At 40.6% G+C, this 13,842-nt stretch overlaps 1 pseudogene; it reads right to left on the reverse strand.

Annotated features, from left to right (window-relative positions):
* Positions 1-12,666: 12,666 nt before the first annotated feature.
* LOC125920795 (40S ribosomal protein S26-like) lies at positions 12,667-13,212 on the reverse strand (annotated as a pseudogene).
* Between the last annotated feature and the right edge of the window lie 630 nt (positions 13,213-13,842).

Below are 13,842 nucleotides of genomic sequence, written 5' to 3' on the forward strand. Positions count from 1 at the left end.
ACAGGGGAGGGGCAGAGAGAGAGGGAGACACAGAATCTGAAACAGGCTCCAGGCTCTGAGCGGTCAGCACAGAGCCTGACGTAGGGCTCGAACTCATGGGCCGTGAGATCATGACCTGAGCCGAAGTCGGACGCTTAACCGACCGAGCCACCCAGGCGCCCCAGGACCTGAGATTCTAAAAGGCTCCCAGGTTTTGAGTAACAAAGCTATGGTAGACTCAGTTACCATAATCAGCATATAACTCACATTTGCATTGATGTTTTGTTATCTAAGATTGGTGCTGAAATATCTTACCTCATTTGACTATAAATGAATGAAATTGGATTCTGTGAAATGTCTTGTACATCAACTCAAATCTTCTACACCTGCCTTTCCCAAGCTGGATATAATTAGATATGCCTGTTGTACAAATGTTCCATGCTCAAAGAAGTTTGGAAAATATTGCGTTAAACACAGATAAGTTTCTTTACGGTAAGACTCTCAGAGCCTTTAGCACAATGTCCATTACGAATCTTCAAGAGAGAGAATTGACCACACACAATGCTTTCTTCCTCGTACACCTGTTTATACCTCCTGGAGAAACTTCTCTACACTGTGAATAGTGACATATTGACAAGTTCTGAAGTCTCAGTGGTTAAGTTCATAGATACTACTTTGGTCAGTGTAATTGCTGACCTATACTTAAGGGTAAGTCACTGATTGGGGTGCCTGGGTGGCTCAGTCCATTGAGCATCAGACTCTTGATTTCGACTCAGGTCATGATCTCATGGTTTGTGGGTTTGAGCCCCACAGCAGGCTCCTCGCTGACAGTGCAGAGCCTGCTTAGGATCTTCTCTCTGCCTCTCTCTCTGCCCCTACCCCCACTCACTTTCTCTCTCTCTCTCTCTCTTTCTCTCTCTCTCTATCCCTCTCTCAAAATAGTAAACTTTAAAAAAGAAAAAAGAAAAAGGCTAAGTCACTAATAAAAGAGTTTTGAAAGATGGTCAAGGCACCAGGTTAGAAATAATGATCACCTTTGTCCCAGTCAATCAGATGGAGCTGAGCAGAGAATGCTAGTATAGAAAACACTGGAAAGCACACGATGCTGAGGATGTGCAGAAGGCATGTTATAGAATTAGGATGTTGAAAAACACCATTTCTTTTTTTTATGTTTATTTTATTTATTTTATTTTATTGTTTTTTTGAGAGAGAGACAGAGACAGAGTGTGGGTGGGGGAGGGAAAGAGAGAAGGAGACAGAATCAGAAACAGGGTCCCAGCTCTGAGCTGTCAGCACAGAGCCTGATGCGGGGCTCAAACTCATGAACTGTGAGATCATGACCTGAGCCGAAGTTAAATGCTTAACCAACTGAGCCACCCAGGCGCCTCCAAAACCACCATTTCATATGGCACAGGAGAGCTGTAACCTGTAAGGAAATGATAGTGGCAAATAGGACAAACCAGTCCTCTGTGAACCAAACAGAAACAGAATGGCTCATCAGATGTAAGAACGGAAGTGCCCCACCCAGGGAAACGGTTTAAAGAAAGTTTTCCAATCGTGCCACACAGAGCCTTGTGATCATTGCCTTTGCAAGCGAAGAGAAAGAGGAAATGTTTTCCAGAATAAGATTTGGGAAGACTGGTCTCATCTCTACCCACCAAGACAACTGGGAGAGAAGCTTCTAACTACAAAATACGTGAAACCCAAAGCTTCGAGAAATACTTCTCTGACCTCCCTTTAAACTGGTTGTGCTGAGGGGCACCTGGGTGGCTCAGTCGGTTGAGCACGGGACTTCAACTCAGGTCATGATCTCACGGTTTATGGGTTCAAGCCCCCTCTGCTGTTAGCAAAGAGCCTGCTTCAGATCCTCTGTCTCCCTCTCTCTCTGCTCTTCCCCAGCTCATGCTGTCTCTTCCTCTATCTCAAAAATAAATCAGCATTTAAAAAATAAATAAACTAGTTTTGTTGAAATAAATAGTAGATTTAAGTTTTGCTTAGAGCAAAGAAGCTTCAACCAAACTGACTTTCTCTTTTACACATAGAATTGTATGCTTTCCAACTTCAGGAGGAAGTAGAAAATATACTGTTATGATAACTGAGTCCCCTGATAACAAAGACTTATCTCCTAGGAAACTGGGATGTAATGGTTCCCAAAATGTAACTGTATCAGAATCACCTGGAGAGCTTGTAAAAACACAGATTCTTGGAACCCACCCTAGAGCTTCTGATTCAGTTGGCCTGGGATGGAGTCTGAGAATTTGCATTTCTATCAAGTTTTCAGGTGATGCTGCCACTGCTGGTCCAAGACCCACACTTTGAAGAAGACTGCTGAAATGGAAGGAGCCTTAGTGATCACCTGAAGCACCCCCTTTCCCCACAGATGAAGAGTCTGGGGCATGAAAGAACTTACCCCCTAGGGTGGGGCCATGAACAGCCCCCTTGACCACATTCCGGTGTGGCATCTCTGTGCTCTCCTGCCCACTCCTGTATCAGGAAAAGTTGTGAAACACTGGGATAGGGAACCGAAACATATTACCTTGGGTCTTGCCCATCTACCCTTCTACTGTGTCTTTGCCTTTCACTGTCTTTCAGCTATTTTATAACTCTGAAAGTTGTAGAAAAACGATCAAAGTGCAAATGATTATATTCTGAGGAAATGCCAGTGAATTGATATCTGTGAAGTATAATTGTTGGGCTGTCAGTATTAACCAAATATACATCAAGTGTGAAACTATACAGCAGTCTCTTTTTTTTAATATAATTTATTGTCAAATTGGTTTCCATACAACACCCAGTGCTCATCCCAACAAGTGCCCTCTTCCATGGCCATCACCCACTTTCCCCTCTCCCCCAGCCCCCATCAACCCTCAGTTTATTCTCAGTATTTAAGAGTCTCAGTCTCAGTATTTATGGTTTGCCTCCCTCCCTCTCTGTAACTTTTTTCCCCCTTCCCCTCCCCCATGGTCTTCTGTTAAGTTTCTCAGGATCCACATATGAGTGAAAACGTATGGTATCTGTCTTTCTCTGCCTGACTTATTTCACTTACCATAATACCCTCCAGTTCCATCCACGTTGCTGTAAATGGCCAGATTTCATTCTTTCTTATTGCCAAGTAGTATTCCATCGTACATATAAACCACATCTTCTTTATCCACTCGTCAGTTGATGGACATTTAGGCTCTTTCCATAATTTGGCTATTGTTGAAAGTGCTGCTGTAAACATTGGAGTACAAGTGCCCCTATGCATCAGCACTCCTGTATCCCTTGGGTAAATTCCTAGCAGTGCTATTGCTGTGTCATAGGGTAGGCCTATTTTTAATTTTTTGAGGAACCTCCACACTGCTTTCCAGAATGGCTGCACCAGTTTGAATTCCCACCAGCAATGCAAGAGGGTTCCCATTTCTCCACATCCTCTTCAGCATCTATAGTCTCCTGATTTGTTCATTTTAAACACTCTGACCAGCGTGAAGTGGTATCTCAGTGGTTTTTTTTTTAATGTTTATTTTTGAGAGAGAGAGACCAGGGGGAGGGGCAGGGAGAGAGAGGGAGACATAGAATCCTAAGCAGGCTCCAGGCTCTGAGCTGTCAGCACAGAGCCCGACACAAGCCTCGAACCCACAACCCGCGAGATCATGACCTGAGCTGAAGTAGAAAGCTCAACCGACTGAGCCCCCCAGGCACCCCTGTGTGGTTTTGATTTGTATTTCCCTGATGAGGAGTGATGTTGAGCATCTTTTCATGTGCCTATTGGCCATCTGGATGTCTTCTTTAGAGAAATGTCTATTCATGTTTTCTGCCCATTTCTTCACTGGAATATTTGTTTCTCAGGTGTGGAGTTTGGTGAGGTCTTTATAGATTTTGGATCCTAGCCCTTTGTCTGATATGTCATTTGCAAATATCTTTTCCCATTCCGTTGGTTGCCTTTTGGTTTTGTTGATTGTTTCCTTCGCAGTGCAGAAGCTTTTTATTTTCATGAGGTCCCAATAGTTCATTTTTGCTTTTAATTTCCTTGTAAAGGCACATCTTTTAATCAAAATAACTTCTGATTGCTTTGTTTCCTGTGACACTGTATTTGTCAGCGTTCTCCAGAGAAACAAAACCAGTACAAGGAACTAGCTCATGCAATTATGAAGGCAGGAAAGTTCCCAAATCTCAGGGTGAGTCAGTAAGCTGGAGACTCAGGAAAGCTGACAGTAGATTTCCAGTCCAAGGAAAGCCTGAGAATCAGGAGAGCCAGTGGTGGGTGCCTGTCTGAAGACAGGAGCATTGGGGACCATAGGAGGAACTGATAACCCAACTGAATGGCTTTCAGGCAGGAAGATGTCTCTTTACTTGGTGGAGGGTCAGCCTCTTTGTTCTATTCAGGCCTTCGGTAGAATGTAAGGCCCACCCACACTGGGGAGGGCAATCTGCTTTATTCAGTCTATCAGCTTCAAAGTTCATCTCATCCCAAAACACCCCTCCAGAAGCGCCCAAGCTGCTTTTTGACAAAATATCTGGGCATCCTGGGCATTCGTAAAGTTAACCAACACAGATACCCTGTTGTCACAAACTCTGTATAAGCCCTAAAAATTCCTGACTTCACACTTAGCACAGAAAGCTAGTTACTGTTCATCATATTTGTTCAGTTCTACCACCTGGCCATAACTGAAGATTTACTTAGGACAAAAGGTAAATTCTTGGGGTGCTTGGGTGGCTCAGTCGGTTGAGCATCCGACTTTGGCTCAGGTCACGATCCCACAGTTCGTGGGTTTGACCCCTGTGTGGGGCTCTGTGCTGATAGCTCAGATCCTGGAGCCTGTTTTGGATTCTGTGTCTCCCTCTCTCTTTGCCGCTCCCCCACCTGGACTCTCTCTCCCTCTCTCTCTCTCTCTCTCAAAAATAAATAAACGTTAAAAAAAAAAAAAAAAAGAACAAAAGGTAAATTCTTCCATCGTCAGTTTGCTAGGTGTGAGGCACAAGCCAGGGATGAAAAAAATGACCAAAAATAGCTGACTAATATGAAGAATATTGGTGAAGAGGCAGCTTGATTTAAATGGGTTTTACCTAAGAACCTCCTTCTTTCCCTTTTTGCCCCTCTCATCAGGGATGTGATTTTATTTTCTCTCGTGATTGCCCTTTTAGAGCTGGAATCCTGCGAGTGTTCCTAGCACTACCTTATGGAATAGGTTGGGTTTGGTAGGAGACACAGAATGAGGGTAAATAACTCAAAGTGGATTAGAAGGTAGCTGTGGGTACAGGCATCCATCGCCATGGGGCAGCAAGAGCTGGAAGGAGTAAACAGAAGGAAAGATAGGAAAGAAGGCTGAATGGAGCAGAGGGGGTGAGACTGGATGGGAGAAAGTGAGGTGAGCAGAGCAGACCGGTCACAGTCAGCTCTACATCCTTGAAGACGATGCTCAGATTACACCAAGAAGAGAGAAACCAACCTGGCTGGAGTTCAGAGAAGGCTCAAGTGGTGAGAGAGAAAAAAGAGCTGTTATCACTGAATTCCTTGAGAAAAAACTGTTAAGAAGAAGCCTGATGCCTTAAAGGACAGTGGCATCCACGGGTCAAACAAGCTTGAAATAAAGGGCAGATTTGATTGAATCATTAAGCATGAATGCCAGGTTCTTTCTTACCTTCGGGTTTTATGCATGCTATTCCCTCTGCCTGGAATGCCTTCTCTCTCTCTCTGCTATCACCTGTTCACTCTTGTTAATTATTAGGTCTCCACCTACCTGCTCGTTCTCCTAGAAGACTCCTCTAACCCCCGGAGACTGGGTTTGGTGCCCTCCCCCGTGTTCTTGCCTCACCCTATTCTGGAACTTATTGCACCCATTGAGATTGCTTTCCGCCATGCCTGTTTTCCTGAGTGAGCTGGGAGCTCCTTTATGGCAATGGCCGTGGCTTGTTTGAAGTTGTATCTCCAGAACATCCTTCCGTGCCCAGCACTGTACAGGAGTTTAACAGATATTTGCTACTAAACTGGGCTAATGAAAGGATGCCTGAGGACACTGCTTCTGCTTTCTCAATGGCATTTAAGGCCCTGTGCTGGGCGTTTGGTGGTGGAGCATCAGGAAGAGTGAGGTAGATAAAGCAAAGCGTCTGGACACTCTGCTGAGCCCCAAAGGAGCCTGGTAACAGCTGTGACTCATGGTGTGGTACAAGACAAGTGAAACAATACACTACGGTAGCACAGGACAGGAGAGTAGGAGTGCCAGATCTAGTAAAGAAAAATACAGGGTGCCTGGGCACCCGGGTGGCTCAGCTGGTTAAGTGTCCAATTCTGGCTCACGTCATGATCTCACGGTTTGTGGGTTTGAGCCCCGTGTCGGGCTCTGTGCTGACAGCTCAGAGCCTGGAGCCTGTTTCATTCAGATTCTGTGTCTCCCTCTCTCTGTCCCTCCCCCTTCATGCTCTGTGTGTCTCTCTCTCTGAAATAAATGAACATTAAATTTTTTTTTTTTAAAAACACAGGGTGCCTGGTTAAATTTGAATTTCAGATAAGCAACTAATAGTACATATAAATCTCATGGGATATTGGGGGCATACTAATGCTGATATATGCATTGCTTGTTAAAATAAAGGTTTGACTTGGCCTGTAATTTATTAATCCTAAAAGAGAGGAACATGGCCTATAAGAGATACTATAACTTCTGTCTTATAGGGGGCATAATGGGGATAGAAGAGAAATAAAGATGATTCCGGAAAGATTTTCTTTTTATTCCTTTTTTAAAAAATATTTTTAATGCTTATTTATTTTTGAGAGGGAGAGAGTGAGCAAGTGGAAGAGGGGCAGAGAGAAAGGGAGACACAGAATCCGAAGCAGGTTCCAGGCCTGCTGTCAGCACAGAGCCCGATATGGGGCTCGAACTCACAAACCTGAGCCAAAGTCGGACGCTTAGCTGGCTGAGCCACCCAGGCGCCCCCCAAAAAGATTTTCTAGGCAAAATGGGAACTGAGTTGAGTTGCAAAGGACGCAAACCACAACGTGAGGAAATGTAGTTCAAGCAGAAGACCTTTCTGGTGAAAAGTCAGTGGCAGGTCCAGAGACTGGCTGAAATCTGGTTTGGCTAGTGTGAGAAGGTAGGAAATGAATGGTGAGCAACCCAGCTAGATGGTTGGGCAGGGTCTGGTCACTCCACTTGTGTCAGAGCCCCAGCACCCCCAGCACCCCTGCCCCACTCGCCTAGGCCAGACTTCATGAGCAGGCAAGATGGGATCTTTCTGCCTGGGAAATGTTTCATCTTTACCCAGTTGAGTAGCATTGGACATTAGTCTCTCCCCGTCAATAATGAAGAAGGAACACCAGGGATATTTCGCAAGGGTGATAAATTGCTCAATTGTTTGCATTTTTTTTCAAATATGGGTGTCAAAATAGCACCTCTAACCAAGTTGAGGAGAAAGTGAATATTAACAATGACTTATCAAAACAAGATGGAAAATACTAACAACTTCTAAGGCATTTATAATTTAGTCTTTTACACTTCTCTCTTACAACATTTATTTAGCATTATATGGCAAATATATAATGAAATTGATAAAATAGTTTACTTACCATCTAGGTAAGAGGTGGAAATGTTTATGTAAACTTTTTTGAGCACCTGCTATGCTCCAGGTGGCAACATATACAATTTTTTAATCTTTTTTTTTTTAAATATTTTACTCTTTTTAAGCAATCTCTACACCCAACATGGGGCTCGAAATCAGAACTTCGAGATCAAGAGTCATCGCTCCACTGACCAAGCCAGCCAGGCACCCCAATAATTTCCCTTAGTCTTAATCACAACATTACTAAATGTTATTGTACATATAAACATATGCAATAATAATATAACACTATTGTGTACATAAGCATATACAATAATGCTATAATGATTGTTATGTGCCTCTTGCTGAGTGAGGTTCAGGTTAATTTGCTCATCTATGATCACTCAACGAGCAATTTGGTGATTTTAGGATTCAAATCTGATTTGACTCCAACGTCTATATTGTTTCTATTATATCACACCTATAGATATAGATCCATGGATAAATAACAATTGTTGAGCCTTATGGCATACACATTGTGGGAACAGAAAGGAAAGAACATCTAATTTTGCCTTATGGGCATCAGGAATGGCTTCACAAGGGAAGTGATGCTTGAGTAGTGATTGACAAAATTATCTCATCTTCTGATCAGATTAATAATAGGCAATATATGAAGCATACTCACAATAAAAGATTATTACTAGTTTTTTTTAATTATTACTAGTTTTAAAAACAGATACTGTATTAATTCAAAAAAGCTCTCATTAGGTCTTTGTAATCTTTTATTAAATGTTCCACATGGTGACACACACTTACATTGTCATACTTGCTTCCTTTTTTATTAAACACCCACTAATGTAATTAGTCATATTCATTAAATGGTCATTATTTATAATCTTCAGCTACTTATATGATTATAGTTTGATACCTCTTTTGTTAGAAGCACTACACATTCACATAGAAATATATTTTAAATATCTTTATAATTCTATGACCTACATGAATGGTTACATAGTTGGGTTGACTAAATTCCTCCCACATAATTATTTCAATTATATAAAATATTACTTACATAAGTAGAATGGTATTATAGTTGTAAAATATTCAATTCTCCAATTATGTGAGATTAAATTAAGTAAGAAGGACTGAAATTTTAGCAGCATACTACTTAGAGAACATTTGAATGGTTCTATTCCTATATTTTATTTTATTTATTTGTTTTTTTAAAGTCTATTTATTTATTTATTTTAAAGGTTACACTCATTACTTTTTTTAAGTTCATTTATTTATTTTGAGAGAGACAGAGAGTGAATGGGAGTAGGGGAGGGGCAGAGAGAACAGGAGAGAGAGAAAGAATCCCAAGCAGGCTCAGCACTGCCAGGACTAAGTCCGAGTCTAGAACTCATGAACTGCGAGATCATGACCTGAGCCGAAATCAAGATTCAGAGGCTTAATGGACTGAGCCACCTAGTTGCCTCTAAAGTTTTTTTTTTTTTTTTAACGTTTATTTATTTTTGAGACAGAGAGAGACAGAGCGTGAACGGGGGAGGGGCAGAGAGAGAGGGAGACACAGAACCGGAAGCAGGCTCCAGGCTCTGGGGCATCAGCCCAGAGCCCCACGTGGGGCTCGAACTCACGGACCTCGAGATCGTGACCTGAGCTGAAGTCGGGCGCTTAACCGACTGAGCCACCCAGGCGCCCCTAAAGTTTATTTAAGTAATCTCTATACCCAACATGGGGTGTGAACCCATGACCCTGAGATCAAGAGTCACATGCCCCTCCGACTGAGCCAGCTAAGTGCCCCTCTATTTCTATACTTTAAACGATGCACCTATAGTGATAAAATATGAAAGCAAAATGTTTTTCAATGTTTTGCTTTCTTAAAAGACATTAACCAAATTTTAGTTTAAAACCTCAAAGAGTGTTAGTTATGAATATATTCTTGTGGGTTGAATCCTCTCTGAACCCAAACCTGGCTTCCAAATTCTCTTTCAAGGAAGCCCTCTAGAGGGATTTCACTTACTCTGGTTAATACCTATTTTTCCTGGCAACTCATTGCCCATTGCCTTAGAAACTTTTGCAGATTTTTCTCCCATAGAAAAGGCTATTAAAAAATTCCCAGGACTCTATTCTTCACTTAGTAATCTTAGCCGTCTTTGACTTTCTGACAATGACCGTCCAGAAGCTGCAGGAAGAAGCGTGTAATTCTGACCTTGACAAGAACACTGGTGAGGAAGGTTATGTGCTTGAATTTCAGATGTGTTCCTCAGGGAGTCATATAAATTTGATGCTTATACTCATTAAAGAAGAAATCTTTTTTTATTAAAGGATAAATTTAAATGAAGAGAAAATTATGACTTTCACACAACATAAAATAACCATGTATAGAAGATTTTATTTACCTCAGGAATTAATGAGGGGCCAACAGATGTTGTAGCCAGTTTAAAAGAGAACCACAAGTTTGTAGTCAGATAAAGAATGTGAAATGAATTTGCAAACAGATGCAAAACTGGCAAAACTGGTCAATATCCACTGGAATACAATTTGCATTTTTGCGGACAGGAAGTGTTTGCATTACAATAAATTTTCCACAAGTTAACTTCTGTATCTAAAAGGTTGTGAAGGGAGGGATGCCTGGGTGGCTCAGTCTGTGAAGCAGCTGACTTTGGTTCAGGTCATGATCTTGCAGTTCTTGAGTTCAAACCCTGCATCGGGCTCTTCGCTGTCAGCATAGAACTGGCTTTGGATCCTCTGTCCCCCCCTCTCTCTCTCTCTCTCAAAAATAAATAAAAACATTTTTTAAAATATTAAAAAATAAATAACAGGTTATGAAATAGCCTCGTTGAAAGTAGATAAAGATATAGATAACCCAGATGGATGAGGTAGAAGGCAATTAGTAAATTTCAAAGTCTGTCCCATTTTTTTCTCATGTATTCTTTATTTAAACGGTGCTTTTGGGGGTGTCTGGGTGGCTCAGTCGGTTGAGTGTCTGACTTCAACTCGGGTCATGATCTCATGGTTTGTGAGTTCCAGTCCTGCATGGGGCGGGCTCGCTGTTGTCCACGCAGAGCCCTCTTCAGATCTTCTGTCCCCCTCTCTCTTTGTCCCTCCCTCTCTCTCACTCTCTTTCTTTCAAAAACAAATAGAAAAAAAATTTTTTAAATAAATAAAGGGTGCTTTTAATGCATATGACATCGTATTAATGATAAATAGCTCAAGATTTAGAAATTAACTGGTAAATAAATTAGTTGTTGCAGTCAAAGTCTCACATGCAGGAGTCCAGTACTGAAATTCATTTTGGACAATAACATAAAACGTAAGCATTCTTTTGAGAATCTGGCACTGACTAATTCTACGCTGACACCAAAGCTGAAATGTTATTCTATTTTCTGTCCATGTCCGTGAAATACAATATAAACATTCTGAATGATTCGGATCAGTTATCTAACTACAAGCAATTTCCATGCCACTCACAGATCTACCTCTATCATAATAACAATAATACCAGCAGTAATAATAAAAACTATGGCAGCCAATTCTTACCAATCCCTTAACATGTGCCAGACCGTGTTAGGTCTTTCACCGATAAATGTTTAATTTTCATAATACCACATACAGTGGGGTATAATTATACCTATTTATGGAAAAGCAGTTCACGCCTTCCTTACTCTAAGCCCTTCTTTTTAAATAAAGAACAGGACATTTTAAGCAAACAAGTTTCATTGAATGATCTGAATTATAGTATTTCAAAAGCAGCACGGTTGGGTGAACTAAATAGCAATCCTTTTTTTGGCTCTGGTTTCCTCAATGACTTGGCTTCTTTCCCCTCAGTTTTAAGTTAAGAATAGCGTTATATAATTGCTGATGTTTAATCTCTGGGCAATGCTTCGAGACATCTCTTAAGGTCTAAAACCCTCAATTATTCCTCTTTTTATGAGTGGAGAGAATTGGAAAGGACTTGAGTGCCTTGCTTTCAACAGACAGATTTAGAGTCTGGAATTGTTGACTTCTAGCCATTCAGAGAGAAAACATCTAAAAGAATAATGCAATAAAATTACAAAACAAACATCTTTTGGGGAACTGAGATACTCTCTGGACTGCCCACGTTGGAAAACTGTGTTCACACTTACCATCTTCTTTGCACTCCTTCCTCCTTTTTTTCTCCATCTCTGTTCTCTTTATTGGCTTTGTATGATTAAAGAGTCATTTAGTACCTCTGACCACACAAAAGAATAAAGAAATAGGCGAAGTTTGACTTTCTCTATGGCATATGCAAAGGAATTCATTTTAATATATGTTGCATTTATTTTACAGATGACTTTTTCTTGTTTTCCTAGAGTTACAGTTCTAAACTCTCTCCAACTTGCTCTGCGTTTTTAATTCCTCACTTTGCATTGTGGCAAAAGGAGAAAAAAAGCAATCACTATGCCAAGGACACCCTCTAAATAAAGATGGTTTATCCCAGGCCTGACTGTGAGCTTTCTCCTCCCCACCGATAGAAAGTGTTAGAAAAAGGAAGTAGCATGAGTCATTACTATTGCCACACATTCAGGAAAACCCCTGCTCAGTCTTCCTCTCTACCCTGTGTATGACAGGAGGTAAATTTTCAGAACATATATTCAGGAGTTTTCTGTAAGAATGCAGCATCAATTTGATTAAAAACAATAAAAAGAAGGCCAGACATAAAAAATCTTTGAAGAAGAGAAGAATGAGTCTGATCTAAATTTGTTGAGAGGCTAGTTGTTTGGAAGTGGGAATGCTGTGTCCGTTTCTTACACATCCTCTAAAATAACTAGGACCACTCCTAGATCAGGTCACCCAAGCATATCCCACCCCTAAGTGGCTGACGTATACACAGGATTGTTTCTATGGGGAAGACACATTCAGCTTTCCAGTTTGATTACCAAGGACATGTTCAACAAAATGAAAAGACAACCTACGGAATGAGAGAAAATATTTGCAGACCATATAGTTAATTTTATACATGGTGTGAGGTAAGGGGTTCAACTTTATTCTTTTGCATCCAGTTGTTCCAACACTATTTGTTGAAAAGATAAAATATTTGTTGTTTGTGTGTGTGTGTGTGTGTGTGTGTGTGTGTGTGTTTAAAGTATAATCTCCATTTTATTTTATTTTTTGCACAAAGCAGTTTTTCTTCAGTCCTTAAAGACTTATCTCCTTACATGGGCTTTGATGGAGGTCATGAGGCAGCACCTGTGGGTCTAAATCAGAGTGGGGTCCTTCTGTGCTTCACGAGGGTGATTCCTAACTACTTTGCTGTGAATGGCACAACTCACACAGCAAGGTAGTTTTGTATACAGCTTGAGAAGCATCTAGGCATCCAAGACACTTGCTTCAGAAATGTCCTTGATGGTGGCAGCCTCCACTATGTTCAGAATAATGAACTTCCTAATGGCCTTTTCCTTGGGCATGCAGTGGGAGAAGTTGGTGGAGCAAACAGGCTGCAATTGGCCGTGGCCCTTTCTGGCATGACCATTATTCCTTCTTTTCCTGGTCATCTTCGAAGCGAGGACTCGAGAGAGTGAAAAGATTATGGTTTATCCATTGAATTATGCCAGTACCACATTGTCTTTACCACTTTATTACTGTAGCTTCGTAATAAGTTTTGAAACTGGGAAGTCTACATCCTACAAGCTTCTTAATCTTTTAGAAGATTGCTTTGAATATTCTGTTTCCATGAGTTTCCATATAAATATTAACCTGTCAGTTTCTGCAAAAAAAAAAAAAAAAATAGCAGCTGGGACTTTGAGAGGGATTGAGTTGAACACATAGATCAATTTGTAGAATATTGCCATCTTAACAATAGTGCCTTCTGATCCACGAATATGGGATGTTTTTCCATTTATGTAGATATTCTTTAATTTTTTTCAATGACATTTTGTGTATTTTCTGTATATAAATCTTGTGCTTTAAATAAATTCACTTCTAAATTTTTTTTTGCTCTTGTAAATGGAATTTACAAGATTGATTATAGGTGATTATAGTTGATTATAGTTTTGGATTATTCTAACACTTTCCTTTAATTCTTTAAACATGGTTTCCTTTAGTTCATTAGGTGATTTAAAGTCTTTGTTTAAAAAGTCCAAAGTCTGGACATTGTTAGAATTGTCTGGTTGTTTTCTTTTGCATGGGCTACACATTCTTGTTTCTTTGTGTGTCTCATATTTTTCTGTTGAAAAAATATTTTTCTGTTTTAAACAATATATTGTGGCAACTCTGGAAATCAGATGCTCTCTCCAGGCTTTTTTGTTGCTGTTTTTTTGTTTTTGTTATTATTGTTGCTTTTTATTTATTTATCAGCTTAGTGACTTTTCTGCAGTCTTTGTGTAA

The sequence above is a fragment of the Panthera uncia genome, chromosome C2 (genome assembly GCF_023721935.1).
Source record: "Panthera uncia isolate 11264 chromosome C2, Puncia_PCG_1.0, whole genome shotgun sequence".
Taxonomy (NCBI): Eukaryota; Metazoa; Chordata; class Mammalia; order Carnivora; family Felidae; genus Panthera; species Panthera uncia.